This window comes from Triticum dicoccoides, chromosome 6A (assembly GCF_002162155.2).
Source record: "Triticum dicoccoides isolate Atlit2015 ecotype Zavitan chromosome 6A, WEW_v2.0, whole genome shotgun sequence".
Classification (NCBI taxonomy): Eukaryota; Viridiplantae; Streptophyta; class Magnoliopsida; order Poales; family Poaceae; genus Triticum; species Triticum dicoccoides.
In genome coordinates, this window is record NC_041390.1 from 587,225,689 (window position 1) to 587,244,776 (window position 19,088).

Below are 19,088 nucleotides of genomic sequence, written 5' to 3' on the forward strand. Positions count from 1 at the left end.
ATAAATCTAATTAACCTGGACATAAGCATGAGAATATATGTGTTGTTTGCATGCTCATGTTTTTCCTTGAAAAGCAATTTAGAAAGCAGAAAAATAATATTAAAGTAAGAGCATTGATTCACCATGTTTTTCGTCCGACTTCAGTATGACATTGTAAATCATTCTGTTGATACCTATTGACAAAGCATACCACACGGATAGATTAACCATTGCACCGACTTCACAAAATAAAAATGTCGTATATGCAACACTTGAAAAGTAATTTTTTCTGGATGCAATTGCTCTTGTTTCTTCATAGCATCAATGTTTGGGTCAAAATAAGTGGTTGTCTCGTTCCTTCGTACCACCTTCAACATAATCATCTTCAAGGACTTCTCTCAAGAAAACAACTTCTCCAGGGACATCAAGCATGACATCTTCTTCCTGATCTAAAAGAACAACTTTATTGACAACAATTAAAGACTTTGTGGCCATGATATGTAAATGCCTATGTTTTGCGCTGATGATTTATTATGCACTCGTATAAACTGGAATCAGCAACGCCCGAAGATAATTTATGTATTTACTTCATTCGGCGTCCAGACATATGTGTTTTCGCCGCGTGTGTCCTGACCTATTTAGTGAGTCAAAACCACAAACAGATGCAAATCTTCCTTCAAGAAGAAGAAAAAATAAACCAAACCCGGCATGTGTATGTGATTCAGAGAAGGCGACTGATAGGCGCCGGTCGACCGGCCGAAAGCCTACGCCGGTCACCTACCGGCCGTTCGATTCACCCCATCCCGCACCGTTGATTTTCCTTCTTCTCCTTTCTCAGCCTGGTCAACGCATCCCTTCCCTACACCAGCTAGTCAACGTGCAGCTCTTACATCGGGGGCTCCTCGTGAGGCACGGCGGCCGCGTTCGTCGGCGTCGAGCCGGTCGCCCTCCGGAAGCACCCACATTTCTGTAGCTTCTCGCTTGCCACTGTCGGCCGCAACACAGGGCGTAGTCACCACCCCCCGCCAATCCAGCAAAAAATGGCCGGTTCATCCTCGCCGTCGCCGCCAACGCACCGGCCGTCGAGCAGATGCAGCATCACGCGTCGCCGCCGCATCACGGCTCACATACCCCCTCTCGTCGGGTTGCAGGAAACCAAGGCGCAGGTCCTAGCATCCTTGCCGCGCCCGCCGCCTCCGTTGTAGCTCCTGGAGTTGCTGGTGTTGGTATTGATCTAGAGGCCCAATGGGCCAAAATAAAAATAAAAGACCAGAAATAAAGTTACGTTAAAGAGAGAAACAGGGAGGCCACGAACCAACGTTCGTACCCCTCGATCTCAACTTACGCGCCCTAATCGGGGGCACCCTAACCAACTATGGTTTTGGTCCCCTGTCGCCAGTGCACATAAAAAGATGGGGGAGCAGCCGGCACCTACGTCAAACTAGTTCTCGTACGGTTTACTCCTGCTCCCCACATCCCTAAACCCTAACCGATCTGGGGGAGCGTTGCATGACGGGAAGATCATCTCCAAGCTCTGCCCCTGTCCCAGGGCAGTGCCGGTGGCGCCCGGAGGGACGCCTCTACCTGCAGCGAGCATCTTCACCGAGCCTGCATCAAGCCTGCATCGAGCAGGCACGGGACTTCGCACCGTCGACACCAATGGCTGCTTCCATTGGTGGTAAGAACCTAATCCATCTCTCTGATCTATGCTATTAGGTGATCTAACGCCTGGCTTACGATCTGTTAAGTATATCCTACGGGATGATAAGTTTAACAATGGTATCTTGAGCATGGTTAAGCCTAGATTAGATCCCTAAGATGATCTGCTTAAGTTTGATGATCCTGATTACGTACTGATGATTAAGGTTTAAGTCTAATGGTTCATGAATAAGGTTAGATTGCCCTCCGTTGAAGTTGATGTTTGATCTCTAGGGTTATGTGTTTCGGGCAAAGTCTCATTTGGCTATGGGTCAGTGCTAATTATCCAGTGATTATGATAAATCATGTTCTGCTAGTTTGATTTGCCACGTTTCCGCATCAATATTGTTAATTAGCACTGGTTTTAGTTCCTGTTAGCAATTAGAACATGATGAATTGGCTAAGTTAAAGTCAGCCGAACCCTAACTCTAGAAAATCCCCAAATTTGAAACCCTAGTTTTCCTTTTGTGAAATCCTCCATTGGTGAGTCCAAATGATGAATGAAATTGGAAGAAGAGAAAAGATGACGGGCACACCCAGATGACGCCGGCTTTCCGGGTCCGCACGGCCGCCGCTGTGCATGCACGCCATGGCCAGGACGCCGCCGCCCTTCAGGATGGCGCGCGGAATGAAGTAGCAGTCGCCGCTGGTGCGCTCACGCACGCGCGCGTCGCCTGGCCTCTGTGCCTCAGACGTCGCCGGCCGCCGCCAAAAGCTTGCGGCGGCAGCCGCCGGCGAAATGCCCCACCGCTGCGTCGTTGCGTCACCGGAGCTACGCTCAATGGAGGAGCGCACGGGACAGAGTCCATTTGCACGCTGCTCCGGCGAGCGAAGCTACCGCGTCGCCATGTCCGGTGTGCCTCACGCCGCCGTGACCTCATGTGCGGGCGCGTCTCGTCGTCGCCGCCGCAGTCGCTCTCTCTCACGGGAGCGAGTGATTCGGGAGGAATGGGGATTAGGTCTAGGGTTTGACCAAGCAGTGTTTTGCTCCACTCCGGAGCAATCGGAGCCGTCGGCTCGATCCAACGGACGAGCCCGACGCGCTGCTCCAGACGGGCCGTCGGCCGATGAACGGGCCGCTTTTGCGGCTGGGCTTTGGCCCAGGTTGCCATAGCCCGCAGACAAAGATTTTATTTAATATTTTTTTGTTTGTTGGGCTAGAATTTGAAGAGCTGTCGTGGGTCTTGGGCTAAAAATTAAAGTTTCTATGTGTTTTCTATTTAATCAGTGTATTTCCGTATTATGGTTATTCCCAAAATGTTCTTGCACTGTTGTAAATAGAAAATTGCCAGAAAAAAATGATTATGAAAATTATGTTTTAGTTTTCTGAATGAAATGGAACCAACGAGAAATTTTATTTAGAAAACTTTTATGGATTAATGTTTGTGTCATTTTATGGCATATTTATGTTCATCTCATGGTAACATCAATGAATGATGAATTATTAATGTTGGAAAATTGATATTACACATGAGATTAATGTGATCATTTTTGTAATACAGACCAACGTTGTTTTACATTTTTGAATCACTCTGTTAATTCCTTATTATTTTCTGCCCAACAGTGATATAATTTGGAGTTAATTTTTGCATAAAAATTGATCAAACCAACGTAGGTTAATTTTTGTGCAATTTAATTCAATTATGATGTTCTTTTCCTTTACTTATGATATTTTGAAATCATGACAGCTTCTAGTTCTCGTGGCCTCGAGATCGAGCAACTTACTGGGAATAACATCCAATCATGGAAGGACTCGTTGCTTTTGCACCTCGGATGGCATGAGGTTGACCTCGTACTGAGGGAAAGTAAACCAGTGGAACCTGCAAAGGGTGCCACCGGGTATGCTGAGCTTAAGAAAGACTATGATGCTAAAGTTGAGCAGTGGAGAGGTCAAACAGAATGGCGCTCCTAATTATGAACTTCTCCATCTCGACTTGGATTAAAGGGGCTATTCCTGCTAATGAAAGTGCCGCCGAATATTTGAAATCGGTGGAAGAACAATTTAAGGGCTCGGAGAAAGTGTATGCAGATGAGCTTTTGCACAAGCTGCTTGCAAAATATGACGGGAGTGGAAATGTGAGGGAGCACATCTTAAGTATGAGCAATGCCGCGGCAAAGCTTAAAACCATGAAGTGTGACTTGAACGAAGAGCTTCTTGTGCTCCTAGTTTTTAGGTCACTACCCTCACAATTCAATCCATTCAATATAAACTATAACTCTCTTGAAACCAAATGGAAACTATCTGAACTCATTGCACATTGCGTTCAGGAGGAAGAGAGAATGAAGAGTGAGCAGAAAGATCAAGCTCTCCATGTTAACTCTGCAAAGAGGAAGCATGAGAACCATGCTCATAACAATAATGTGCCCAACAAAAAGCAGTATTCCAAAAAGAATCCTCCAAAGCCTAAGCAATGCAACGAGGCAAGTTGTTCACGTCCCGCACCTTCAGCGGCTACTTCAGCTAATCTTACAAATGCCGCTGGAGAAAGACTTTGCAATTTTTGCAAGCAGCCAAATCATTTCAAGGCGGACTGTCCAGGTTTTCTTAAGTGGCTGAATAAAAATGGTAAGGATGAGATCACTCTTGTAGATGAATCTCTATATGTTGATTTTTCTGAATCTACATGGTGGATTGACTCAGGTGCGACTGTTCATGTTGCGAATTCTTTGCAGGGATTCCATATAAGCCACACCCTAAAGGGAACAAGAAGACTTAATCTCGCGAATGGGAAGGAGGCTGAAGTTGAAGCCGTGGGCTCCCTCACCTTGAAGTTGCACACTGGTTTCCTACTTCAGCTCAAGGACGTTCTTTATGTGCCTACTTTGAGTAGGAATTTGATTTCAGTTTCATGTTTAGATGATTTTGGATTTCATTGTACCTTTGGGGAGAAACAATGTTTTTTAAAGTATTGTAATAAGGATGTTGGTCTCGCCGTCCGATGAGGCAAACTTTATATCTTAAATCTTTCCGGTTATCCTATGTGTGTGAATCTCTGCGAAATGAATATGAATGAACGCAATGATAAAAAGAATGGGAGAAGTATCAATCCTTCTTCGAAATTGTGGCATCGTCGCTTGGGCCACATTTCGAGGGGGAGAATGGAACGATTGATTAAAGAAGAAATACTTCATCCGCTAGATTTCTCTGATGCGGGCAATTGTATTGACTGTATTAAGGGAAAATATGTGAAAAAATTAAGAAAGGAGCAGTTAGAGCCACATCGGTCCTTGAACTTATTCATACTGACATATGCGGACCTTTTAACGTAAAGTCTATGGATGGTTTTGATTCTTTCATTACCTTCACAGATGATTTCTCTCGCTATGGCTACATTTACCCCATACGTGATCGATCCGAAGCTTTGGACAAATTTAAGATTTATAAAGCCGAGGTTGAAAATCAACTCAACCTAAAGATCAAAGTAGTACGGTCTGACCGCGGGGGAGAATATTATGGCAGGCATGCTCCTTATGGGCAAATTCCAGGACCGTTCGCAAAATATCTTGCTGAAAATGGAATAATTGCCCAATATTCAATGCCTGGTGAACCTCAGCAAAATGGCGTAGCTGAGCGTCGCAACCGCACTCTTATGGATATGGTACGTAGCATGCTTAGTCATGCGAACTTACCAGTAATCCTTTGGATGGAGGCATTGAAAAAAGCTACACACATCCTAAATCTTGCTCCAACTAAGTCAGCACCGAGCACACCTTACGGGATGTGGGCGGGAAAGAAACCGAGCTTGAATTACTTACGAGTGTGGGGCTGCCCAGCTGAAGCTAAAGTATTCAATCCACATATTAAGAAATTGGACCCAAAGACAGTTAGTTATTTTTTCATTGGGTATCCTCATAGAGGAAAAGGATATCGCTTTTATTGCCCAGGTCATACCACCAAGTTAGTGGAAACCAGGCAAGCGGTGTTTTTTTAAGGATAATGAAGTCACTGAGGTTAGGGCGATTGATCTTGAGGAGAAGCGGGTGTATGTTCCATCCCCGACTATCCAACAGAACTTTATCCCTATGCCTAATATGCACGAGACACCTACTGGTGATCCCGAACCTGAAGTGGATCCTCAAACCGACGAGGAGCCTCAGCATAATGAAGATCCTCAGCCTGATGAGGATCCTCGGCCAAATGATGAGCCTCAACCCAATGTTAATCCTCAACCTTCTCGGGCAAGAGAAAATGCACATACTAATGAGCCTACGAGAAGATCACAACGGGAAAAGAAAAAGGCCATCTCTAGCGATTATGTCACTTTCATGTGTGAGGATGAAAATGACATAGGGAAGGCACAAGATCCAACCTCATATAAAGAAGCCACTAAAAGTGAAGACTCTTCCAAATGGTTGGTAGCCATGGAAGACGAATTGAAATCTATGAGCTCGAATGATGTTTGGGACTTAGTAGAAGTTCCTTATGGAGCCAAAAGGGTAGGTTGCAAGTGGGTCTACAAAACCAAATATGATTCCAAAGGGAACGTCGAAAGGTTCAAAGCGAGACTTGTAGCAAAGGGTTTTACGCAGAGAGAAGGAATCGATTATAAGGAGACCTTCTCGCCTGTGTCATCCAAAGATTCTTTTAGAATTGTCATGGCACTTGTAGCTCATTATGATTTGGAGCTGCATGAAATGGATGTCAAGACGGCATTTCTGAATGGTGACTTAAAGAAGAAGTTTACATGACTCAACCTGAAGGTTTTGTCGTGGAAGTAAAAGAACACATGGCATGTCGTTTAAAGAAATCCATATATGGCTTGAGGAAAGCTTCAAGGCAGTGGTACCTAAAGTTCGAGGAGATTATTAGAACTTTTGGTTTTAAAGAGAATGAAGTGTACAACTGCATATATGTTAAATTTAAAGGCAGTAGGTTCACATTTTTTGTCCTATATGTGGATGATATTCTATTGGCTTGCAGCGATAAAGATATGCTGCATGAGACCAAGTGATTTCTGTCCTCAAAATTTGACATGAAGGATCTCGGTGAAGCCTCGTATGTCCTTAGCATCGAGATTCATTGAGATAGGTCCAAAGGAACATTAGGACTATCGCATAAGGCATACTTTGAGAGAGTACTAAAGAAATTCTATATGCATAAGTGCTCTTCCTCACCTGCCCCCATAGTTAAGGGCGATAAGTTTGGGACATTCTAATGTCCGAGGAACCAAAATGAAACTGATCAGATGAAGTTGGTTCCTTATGCTTCAGCTGTCTGAAGCATCATGTATGCTCAAGTATGTACATGCCCTGACTTAGCTTTTGTAACCGGGATGCTTGGCAGATTTCAATCTAATCCAGGACCGGACCACTGGAAGGCCGCAAAGAAAGTCTTGTGTTGTATGCAAGGTACTAAAAGTTTCATGCTTACATATAGAAAGTCTGATAACCTGGAAGTTATTGGTTATTCAGACTCTGATCTTGCCGGGTGTGTGGATAGTATGAAATCCACGTCAGGTTATATATTCACACTCGCTGGAGGAGCCATATCGTGGAAAAGCTCCAAGCAAAAGATAGTTGCCTCATCTACGATGATGGCAGAATATCTATCATGTTTTGAGGCCACCGGGTAGGCTGTATTCCTAAAGAATTTTATTCCCGGACTTAAAGTGGTTGACAGCATTTCCAAACCACTAACATTGTACTGTGATAATGAACCCGCAGTTTTCTATGCCAATAACAACAAGTCAAGTGCTGCTGCCAGGCACATTGACCTAAAGTACCATGTTGTTCAACATAGAATCCAGGATCAAACTATTAATGTTAAGCATATCAGTACGACACGTATGCTTGCGGATCCGCTTACTAAAGGCTTACCACCCAATATATTTCGTGAGCATGTAGCCGGCATGGGATTATTGGAAGCCTCTTGATTCTGGAATTATGGGACCGCTAATATAAACCACTCCCAATAAGTAAAATGTGTTCCACTTTGAAATAGGATGCGCGCTATGAGTATTGAGGTTCAATGGCTTTTCATCGGCTATTGTAACACCTTACTCTGGTATATTATTCCTATGGAGAATGGACAAAAGTCATTGAGCCTAACAATCAAGGGGGAGAATGTTGGTATTGATCTAGAGGCCCAATGGTCCAAAACGAAAATAAAAGACCAGAAATAAAGTTACGTTAAAGAGAGAAACAGGGAGGCCACGAACCAACGTTCATACCCCTCGATCTCAACTTACGCGCCCTGATCGGGGGCACCCTAACCAACTATGGTTTTGGTCCCCTGTCGCCAACGCACATAAAAAGATGGGGGAGAAGTCGGCACCTATGTCAGACTAGTTCTCGTACGGTTTACTCCCGCTCCCTACATCCCTAAACCCTAACCGATCTAGGGGAGCGCTGCACGACGGGAAGATCATCTCCAAGCTCGGCCCCTGTCCCAGGGCAGTGTCGGTGGCGCCCGGAGGGACGCCGCTACCTGCAGCGAGCATCTTCACCGAGCCTGCATCAAGCCTGCATCAAGCAGGCACGGGACTTCGCACCGTCGACACCAATGGCTGCTTCCATTGGTGTGTAAGAACCTAATCCATCTCTCTGATCTGTGCTATTAGGTGATCTAACGCCTGGCTTACGATCTGTTAAGTATATCCTATGGGATGATAAGTTTAACAGTTGGTTCCATCAATTTCACTTGCCGGATGCAGCAAAACATGGCTCCAGTCCAGCATCCTTACCGCGCCCGCCAATCCCCTGTAGCTCCCAGAAATGCCGGTTCCAACACGCTGAGATGCTGGTTCCAGCAAAAAAGATACACGGTTCCAGCAATCTTCATCGCCGTTGAAAAATGCACGGGTCCCAACAAGCTGCCGTCGCGCGGCATCGCAGCACACCGCGACACCAGTTCCAGCAATGGAGGTCGACGGTTCCAGCATTTTTCATTACCGGATGTAGCTCACCATGCGTGCCGTGGTAGCAAATCATCGTCGCCCGTCGTAGCATTTTTTTGGCCGTTTCCAGCAGTGGAGGTCGTCGGTTCCAACATTTTTCACCGCCGGTTGTAGCTCGCCATCCGTGGCATCGTAGCATTTTTGCCCGCCCCGTCGTAGCTTTTTTCTTCGCCGTTTCCAGCAGTGGAAAACGCCGGTCCCAGCATTTTTCGTCTCCGTGCATGCCATCTTCGTCACCTGACGGCTCCACCGCTCTAGCACGGCCGGTCGCCGCTGACACTGGCTGGCGAGGTGGTAGTCCAGGCTCACAGCAACCCCACTCCCCCCACCTCACGGCTGCCGCCGCAGCTCCGTAGTGCCGCAGCTCTAGCACGCTGCCGCAGTTCCTCACTTCCCCTGATGTGTGGTGGAGAAAAAACACAGAGAGAGGGGTAAGGGAGAGATTGAGCGGCCGAGAAGAGGATGGGAACGAGGGAAGGATAAGGTTGCCGCCGCTTTTCTCTTGGGGGCCCGCAGAAGGACGCGTGCAAAGGAGCCGAGCATGGTTTGGGTCTCTTAGATCAGGCCTAATCTAACGATCAGCGCCCATCTGGCCAAAGTTTCAGCCGGTCTGCCGGCAGGGAACGTTTCCGCGCTAGGCGCCGGCACGCCGGCCTAAACACTCGGCCGGTCGCGTCCTAGCCACACGATTAATTTATTCCAACCGTTTGATTTGGCTAGTCTTTAGTCTATCTCAGACAAGGGAGATTTCCCACGTCACGCAACATTTAGCGGAGAAAAAAGGATAGAGAGAGCAGCGCCCCGCTCGTCCTCGGCCGCTCGTGTTTGCCGGCCTCCCACAGGCAACCTTGGCTGGTCACGGCGGCACACCACAACAGGTAGCCATCGTCGTAGGTGCGAGGCCACCGTCGTCCCGCGCTCACCGGCCGCTAGTGCCACCTGTGCTCACCCTTCCGCTGGTCGTGGCTGCGCATCACAAATAGGTCATCGTCGTCATGGGCGTGAGCGTGCCGTCGTCATCGCGGCCATGGATGCATCCGTCGCAGCACGAGGTCATTGCCATCCCTTCCAACTTTGTTGTGGTCGTCGTAGGTTCGTCAGGCACAATTGTAGCAAACCCGGCGGCCCATTGTAGCATCCCGTGGTGCCTATCTTAGCATCTTTTGTGGTCGTCAGGTCTCCGTTGATGAGTCGCCGGAAACGGTTGTAGCAAACCCGATGGCTGGTTGCAGCTCCGCCATGCCCGTTTGCAGCTTTTGCCAATACGGTCATAGCACGGTAATCGCTGGTTGTACCTCTGTTGCCTTTGGTTGCAGCTTTCGCCAACACGATCATAGCACGTGTCGCCGCTGGTTGAAGCTCCGGCAGGGCACGGTTGTAGCATGGGCTACCGCCGGTTGCACGAGTCGTAGCAAGGGTCACCGTGGCCCCGCTGCAGCTTCCCAGACAATCGTTTCCAGCACCTTAGATTGGAGGTTGTAGCTTCTCACTCAGTCGGTTGCAGCTTCCCGGTCGCCGTGGCCCCGTTGCAGCTTCCCAGACGGCCGTTTCCAGCACCTCCGATTGGGGGTTGTAGCTTTTCACCCAGTCGGTTCCAGCACCTCCGGCTGGGGGTTGCAGCTTTTAGCCCCGGCCAGTTGCTGCATTTTGCGACGACCAAAGGACAGGGAAGATGACTGCCATGGCAGCGTGGAAAATTGAGAGAGATGGTGAGAGAGGTGCGGAGCAGAGACCTATAGGAAGAAAAATGGTGGTTAGAGAAAAAAGAGGAAGAAGATAAGAAAACAACCAGCGATGCGTGGGCCTCGAGCTATTAGATAAGGTTGAATCCAACCAATGTTGCTTTCAAAGCGTGGGTCCCGTGGGACCGCGTCTAGTTAGCCGCGGCTGGCCGAAAGTTTAGCCGGTGCACCGGATAGAAACGTTTCCCTAATCCTATATGTGTCTTGTGTCTACTGTAGCCCGCTTGGGTGTCCCTCGTAAGGCCAACCATATCCAGCTGTAGACAAACCAGTCGTCTCGAGCGGGCGGCCTCTGTCGTCTGGCCCCAACCACCGCTGTTCTCATCCTCCTCCTCGTCTCAGTCGCTCACCAATGTCCCATCTTTTTCTCCCCCATCTCTTTGTCAAGCAGAGAACTACTACCACGCAGCACACTCCCTCAACATCTGCCGCTGTTTCTAAGGCCCCCCGCAGCTTGATCCAGATCGGTATCGAGGCCACCACTGAGCCGCCTCCCCTCCTCCGTCCTCCACACGCGCGCGCTCAGCGCCCGATCCACCCCTTCCCCATCCTCGCACACGTTGCCCTGCTTTCTCCTTCTTCCTCTAAGTTCTTTCTTTTCCTTGGCAGGGAGCATGCAGGGAGCCTCGCGGCCGCTACCACAACCGGATGTCCTCGCGTCGTCGCCGCCTCCGAGTTTGTCGGCCGCTGGCGCCCGTCCTCCCCTTTACTTTGTATTAGCAAGTTTTGCCACCTGACTCAATTGTAACTTGGGATTTTTCATGGAAGCATCTGATGATTCGGTTTGTAATCTCCTATTATTGGAGAGTTTACTTGTTCCTTGAATCCCTCTTTTCACTTGCAGGATTAATTTATTTGTTCTGTCCCATCCTTTGCATGTTGACTTGATGCAGCGAGGCCTCCGATGTATAAAATTCCATGGCCGAGCCGCTCGCCTCCGTCCCCATGATGCCCGTGGCCACAACCGCCGCGGCTGCACTCTGCACCGCGCCCCCGCCTCGTTCGACCTCCTATCGCCGCCCCGCCCCTCCTTTCTCCCTTGTTCTCTCCCTCACCTCCCTGACTTCTTTCTGCCCAGGAGCCACGACTGCCCCGCAAGCCGCGCTCCGGCCTTGCTTGTCATCACCGGCAACCCCGCCTCCGGATCCGCCTCCCTCGCCCATGCCACGCATGGATCCGACCGTGCAAGCTCTAGTCCCACCTCCGTTCTGCACCGCGGGTTGAATACTACAAATTATAGGGTCCGTTTTGTAAAAGAATGAAAAGTTTTCTCATTTATCCATGTAAAACAGGACTGCGGGTTGAATACTAAAAAACACAAGGACGTTGTTGCAAAATCGCTAGAGACGACGTACGACCAGAAACCCAATTTTATCTATCGACAAAGCTAATTTCCTGCCGACTGTTCGTCGACCCACTAGCTACAGCACAGGCAGCCAACCATCTCGTCTGGCTCTTTCACATGCCTAGGAGCAGGTTAGCTTTTTTATCTACTTTCATTCTCCAGAATTTTTAAGCCCTCTTATTTTAACTCGTTTGGTTTTTCTTTGGAGTTATTGCATGCACACATGCACGTGAGTAGGTGAATTGATATGGGGGTGCATGTAAAAGCATATCAATGCGTGATTTGAGGAGCTAGAAGAATAAATCATCAACAATAAACTACATGCAAAATTAACGATCACCTGACCATTGAAGGAGTTAATGCCTAAACTTGCATGCATAATTAGTAGCTAGTTTTTGATCTGTAGGCCCTATGATAGCATGGCAACTTTACGAATCACAGAGGTGATAACTCATGTATTAATAACAAGGTAATATACACCCCGTAAACCTGATAACCTATGTAAAAACCGTGGTAATTTTTTCTAGTAAGGTATTTTTTTCAAAATGATCGTAAACCCGGGGAAAATGAAGGTGAATCTGATAACCTATACACACCATTGACCTGATAACCCACGAGTATTAACAACATGGTACTTCTGCCTAAATAGCATGATAATATACACAATGCGGACATGGTAAATTACACATAGACACGTGGTAACCTAGGCCCAGAGAAAAAATTGTTGTTGAAACCACACCCCTGATAATTTCTTTGGAAATAGAATGGTAATACTCCCTCCGTTTCTTTTTAGTCCTCATATAAGGTTTGGTCAAAGTCAAGCTTTGTAAAGTTTGACTAACTTTATATTAAAAAATATAAACATTCACAATATGAAATTAATATTATCACATACACCATGAAACGTACTTTCATATTATATAGTTTTAATATTGTAGATATTCATATTTTTTTAAATAAATTTGGTCAAACTTGGTGTAGTTTGAGTTTGACCAAATCTTATATGCGGAGTAAAAAGAAACGGAGGGAGTATATGCATAGTAGACCTGATAACTCAGGTATAAATATCATGGTAACTTCTTAACCCGGAGGGGGGGATAGTTGTTGAAAGCATACCTTGGTAACTTCAACGTAAATAGTATGGTAATATATGAATTGCACACTTGATTTATGCACAAACACCATGGTAACTTTAGACCGGGGCAAAACACATACCCACGGTAAATTCTGTATAAATAGGTGGTAACATACGCACAACAGAGCTGATAACTCAGGCATAAACACCATGGTGACTTTGAACTGAGGGTTGTAAATAGCGTGGTACTATAAGCATCGTATACATGATAACTCATGCGCAAACACCACAGTAATTTTGACCTGAGGGTGGGGGATGGGAGGAAGTTGTTTGAAAATATAGGCCCCTCCCGATAACCTCCATGTAAATAGCACAATATAATATACACGTTGTAAACTTGATAACTCGCGTACAAAACACCATTGTAACTTTGAACCGGAGGAAGGGGGAGGGGGAGGAAGTTGTTCGAAAATATACCTTTGACAACTTATGTGTAAATAACGTGGTAATATACGGACTGTGTGCATGATAACACACGCACAAGCAACACGGTAATTTTTGTCCCCAAAAAACAAGTTGACAATGTACCATGGTAACTCACGTATAAAGAGCATGATAATATACATACATCAGAGCTGATAGCTTACTTAGCCCATGCCTAGTAACTATTTGCACAGAAAAAATCGTCAGAACATATCAACACGTGATCTAGTTTACTACTCCCTCCGTTCCGAATTACTTGTCGCATGTATGGATGTATATAGATGTATTTTAGTTCTAGATACATCCATTTCTTCGACGAGTAATTTGGAACGGAGGGAGTAGATCTCATCGCGATGGTTTTTACTGCGTGAAAATGATTTTTTGATCGGACAGACAGTTCACGCTATAAAAACCTTTTAAAGTTTGAAAATAGGGAAGCATCTAAGATGACATCCATTTCCCCCTAATGCATTCAGGCATGTGCATGTGAAGCGAAGGTTTGAGAAACTATTTTTATGCCCCTGTAATTCCTTTGTAAACAACATGATAACTACCAGGCAGCAAGCCTGGTAAGCTATCTAAAAAATAACATGATAACTTATGCACAACTGACATGGTAACTTGCATAGCAGATGCGTGGTAACTGTTTTCTCGGAAAAAAAAATCGTCGGAACATATCAACATGGGATCTAGTTTCGAAGGTCTTGTCGCGACGAATCTTTTATGTGAAAACTGTTTTTTGATCGGAGCAACGGTTCAAGCTACAAAACATTTTGAATTTTAAATTTTGTTGGAATCTTTGCTGACATCACCATTTTTGTCTCACATGCATGCATACTTAATTAAATTAATTGGAGCTAATTAGCACAGGAGAGTCACGCGGGCTCAAAAATTGTCCGTCTGGCGTATACGCTTGGCTGCATGTCGTTCGTATCGGGAGAAATGGATCGTACAGGAATAGATCGTGCGGATCTGCTGCTAACGACCAGTCGACTGGTCGTTAGCACAGTCCCTTTATCTATTACTAGTATATAAACATGCACGGACCAGAAACCCAATTTTATCAATTACTAGTAAATATGTCCATGCGTTGCAACGGATGAAAAAATATCATGTCATAGACATTTTTTGTCTAAGACACTATCTTCTGTTTTGATACGATTTTGATTCTGAATCACCGATTATTATTGCGGTGCTGATGACGCACACCACCACGACCACACTCAGCAGCAGGATGGTGCCGCCCGATAGTGAGAAGGCCGTGTCTAAAAATTAAGTCTATTTAAGAAAGCCCATGTATATCACCATCACGTGTGGAATGGATGAAATAAAAATTAAGACCGTTCATACACATGTTTTGATAAGGACAAAAGATGAGAAATGTCACATCTCTGTCATGACAAGTGGCAACATTCCTTTTATTTTTTGTCTCTCCTTTTATCAACATGTGGATCACGGATCCATCCGCCTTGTTCTGAGACATGGCGTTGGGGAGTTAGGTGAAGTACTACGCCACTGCCGCCATGGCTGGGTTTCCGATGTTCCATATAAATTTGAAAGGAAAATACAAAATGCCGTAGTTGAAGTATATTAGGCCAATTCCACTGCACGATTTCAAACGGACGTCCGTTTTGTCCGGTTTCTGTCCCTTTGGGTAGGGATTTGGGGTCGTGTCCGGACGTGTCCTGGGATGCGGTGGCCGAGCGCGCGGCCGCATCCTTTTGCCCTATCCTGTCCGCGTCTATTTAAAAAAAGCAACGTTTTAAATGCCAAGCCCTAATTCACGATCCCAGTTCATCACGCCGGCAACAAAGGCAGCGGCCTACACGTCCATCGCCGGCATCGGCCAGCGGCCGGCAACACAGCCAGCCTTTAAAATGAATAGTTATCCTCGCCGGCAACACAGCCGGTCTCCAAAATGAATGTTTTCTCGCCGGCACACTGCCAGCGGCCCAGCGGGCGGGCGGCACCCATGCCAGCCTCCAAAAAGAACGGCCACGCCGATCGAACGACCTAGTTCAGGCCTTCGGCTCGAGCATCTCCTTCTGTCTGGCCTCGAACCAGGCCCTCGTCTTGTCGCTCATCTTCGACAAGTCCACGCTCATGATCGCAAGGGCCACCTCCTTCACTTTGGTGGCGGCATTGGTGGCCTCGATGTCGAGTTGCCTCTGCCTGGCCTTGACGTTGTTGGCCTCGATGTCGAGCTGCCTTTGCCGGGCGGCCTCTTCCATGTCGAGCTGCCTTTGCCGGGCCGGCTCCTCCATGTCTATCTTCCTCTTCTTGGCCGCCTCCTCGATCTCAAGCTTCTGTCTTTGGAGGTCTAGGTATTGCTTCATTTGCTCGTCCTTGCTTTGCCGCTTCTTCTCGTCCCTCACATTCTTTTGTGACATCATGCCATGCAAAGCCTCATGCAAGGCCCTGGATGAGGCGTCACGTATGTCGTCCACCTTGGAGTTGGTCTTGCCCCTCGGCCTCTTCAACGCCTCGCCATCCCCACCTCCGGCGAACTTGGCCGTCTTCTTGCCTCTTTTTTTTTGAAGTTCACGGTATTGATCCTTGAACTTAGGGCAATTGTTGATGATCGTCCAACAATGCGTAAGAGTGAATGGCTTGTCATTGTGCCGGGCCTTGAATGCCTCCAAAGATTGAAATGCCTACACCACATGATCAACAACAAGTGAACATGCAAACATATACACGGCCGAAATCTCATGGCCGTAGCAAGGAAATGGCTAGAAAGAGAAGAGCATACCATGTCCCCAACGCCGAGACCACTCACGGGCCGTGCTTCAACGCTCTCAAATGCGGCGCAATACTTGTTGCACTCTTGTTGGATGAACAACCATCTTTTTTGAATCGAGACGATGCCACTGTTGCTTGTAATTTGGTAGGGCTCAAACATCTTCCTTTCATGGAATGTTTTGTGGACTCTCGTCCAAAAAACAATGCCATTTTGTTGCACGCCGGTCCTCGGATCTTGGCTAATCTTCATCCATGCTTGGCAAATCAACTTGTCCTCGTCTTGTGTATATGAACCCGTGTGAATGCTCTTCCGCTTCTTTTGTGCTTCCGCTCTTTGGGTGAGATCGTTGATGAACAGTGGCTCGCCACTAATATCAACGTCATTGCCTTCGTCTTCATCACCATCACCTTCGACATAGATGTCATCGTCTTCATGCCACGAGTCACCATGGTCGTAGTCAGCACGGTCGTCGGCCTCTTCATCAGGGACGTACTGGGCACGGCCATCCTGACTTTGGGTCTCATCGGGGTCGTAGGCACGGCCATGCACACCCTGGAAGATCACGTCCTCCATGTACTGGTTGTAGAAGGGGTCGTCGACCGTTGGCGTTGGGGTTGTCATTCCGTCAAACAAGACGCGGGGGGCCGACATGGTGCCCGTGAACAGTGCCCGTGCCTGCTTTCTTTGCATCTTGACGGACGGCCGCCCGCTGCTGCTGGACCCAAGCATGACGTTGAGGTCGATGACGGCCGCGGGGCGCGGTGTGGACGGCGCGAACAAGCCCACGTCCGGCGACACCGAGAAACGGGTCTGGCCGTCGTGCCTTGGCGGAGGAAAGTCGGGCGACATGGGCGCGGCGCGCGACGTCGGCGACTGGCAGTGCGTAGGCCGGGCGACCGACGAGCCTGTGCTCGCCGGGCCGACGGCCGCTGCATGGAACCCCGCCGAACGGCCCATGCCAAGCATGAGGATGGCGTGCGCTTTGTTGACGAGGTCCTCCTTCTCGTCGGCAGCGGCCTTGCGCCGCGCGGCCTCCAGCTCCTCGCGCTGGGCGGCGAACTTGGCCGCGGCGGCATTGACCTTGACGACCGCTCGTCGTTCCCTCCTCTTCGCAGAATCCGCGTCCAACTTGGCGATCTCCTCCGGCGTGCACTCCGACCGCGGCTTCCTTGGCGCCTTCTTCTTCACCTTTGCGGGCGGGTCGACGGCCAGGCCGCCGGAACTCGGCGGGGCATCGGCCATGGACGGGGGAGAGGGGGCGGCGGGAGGGATGTGGGAGGGTTTGGGGGAAATGGCGCCAAATGGGCGTGGGGGGGGGGGGTTGGTTTCTCCCACCGACAGGCGGGCCAGGGGAGGACAAGCGCGCGTGTCCCACCCGTCCGTGCGTTGTCCGTTTCACCCCAAAACCGACGCAAACTTGGGCCGGGGATGGGTCGAAAGCGGACACAAAACAGACAAAAGTCCGTTTGCGCCCGCGCGCTGGGCCGTCTCGTTTGTCCCTTTTACCCCAAACGGATGGGGGCGGACAGGATAGGGTCGCACGGTGGAGTTGGCCTTATGTCTAAAGTAATACGAAACTCGAAATAACCATTATTGATGTTAACATTAAGACCAATTCAATATCAACAAAGTGAATCTAGATCAAAGCAAGCGGGGCCAATATAATACCAAAATTGAACCAGCCAGGCAGGTGTAATCAAGTAATTCGTGTCATAAGAGTTGCAACGGAGTAAGCAAGTTAGGATTATGCATGTTTTACCCCCAGCACGCACTATCCTGCAGGGCTAAACACGAGCAACACGTGTTGTGGTCAGCCCCACCACTGAAACGTGCAAATACAGTGCTAATCACACTTGGGTACGAAATCGATGCTGACTTGGCGCGCCAGCATGGCATAGGGCCCACTGTCAATGACGGGAAGGCGTAGAGTAGGTTTGTGGCCTTTTTTTGCGAAAACACCCTCAAAAAGTTTTATTTCTCACAGAAAGCCCCTAACAACACGGCAGTTGCCATTTCATTTTGACTCCATGACACATGGGCCCCACCTGTCAATATGTGAAAACAAAAATAGATCAAACGCCTTCGTGTCTCGAACTCAAGACCAACTGCTGTATAGCTAGCCGTCCAAACAACTCCACCATTCATGTTTGCATTGAGAAACACTGATAACAGTCTTTAATGTAGTAGAAGGAGGAGGCGTCTGGGACTTCTATGAGCTGTAAATATGGCGGCACATTTTGCACGCACTGCCTTTTTAATACTTTTGTAAAACATAAGTAATAAAAATAATGTGCATATTAATGATTAGTAAATAAAATTATTTAAATATACACACATGTATTATAAAAATGTTTGGTAAATACAGACATTTAAATATTTATGAAGTAAAATATTTAATTGATACAGAAAATATACACTTGTAACTTATATTTAAATTATACAAAATGATGAATAAAAACATCCATGTGGTATAATTTTCACTCGTGATTTATATTAAAAAATATTATATAATTTAAACATTACCCATGAATGAATATTCATGTGAATTTTTAAATTTAAATTATGAATATTTATTTTTACGAACATTGAACTATTAAAATGTGCACATAATTATGGACATGTTTGTATGATTAGAAAATACTTTGGAATTGTAATGTTAAAATACTTGATTTGTTACTAATTATCCAAAAAAAAGAATTCATGAATATCATTTTAAATATATTAATATTTTTAAAATAATACATGAACAATTCTGAAACGTAAGTTATTTAGTTTGTATGTATAATATTTATACGACATGAATAATTAAACGTTATTTTTATTACTGAGATCATAATTTACATACCTTTTAAAAAGTTCTAAAAAAAAGGTGCAAATGGGCCGCATCCGCACTCATCACAGTCCATTTCAGCTCCACAAGCATGTTTGTTCCGCTACATTAAGTGTATTTATCCATTTTGTCACACCACTAAATTATTGTTTATCCATTTTGTTACGTGAATAGTAGAAGTTGTAGTGGCTACGTCCTACTGTGCAAGGAATGGTCGAGGGTTCGAGACAAGGGAGCTTCATTTTTCGTCAATTTCACACTTCACTAACACCCACCTCTCGCAGAGCTGAAAGATAA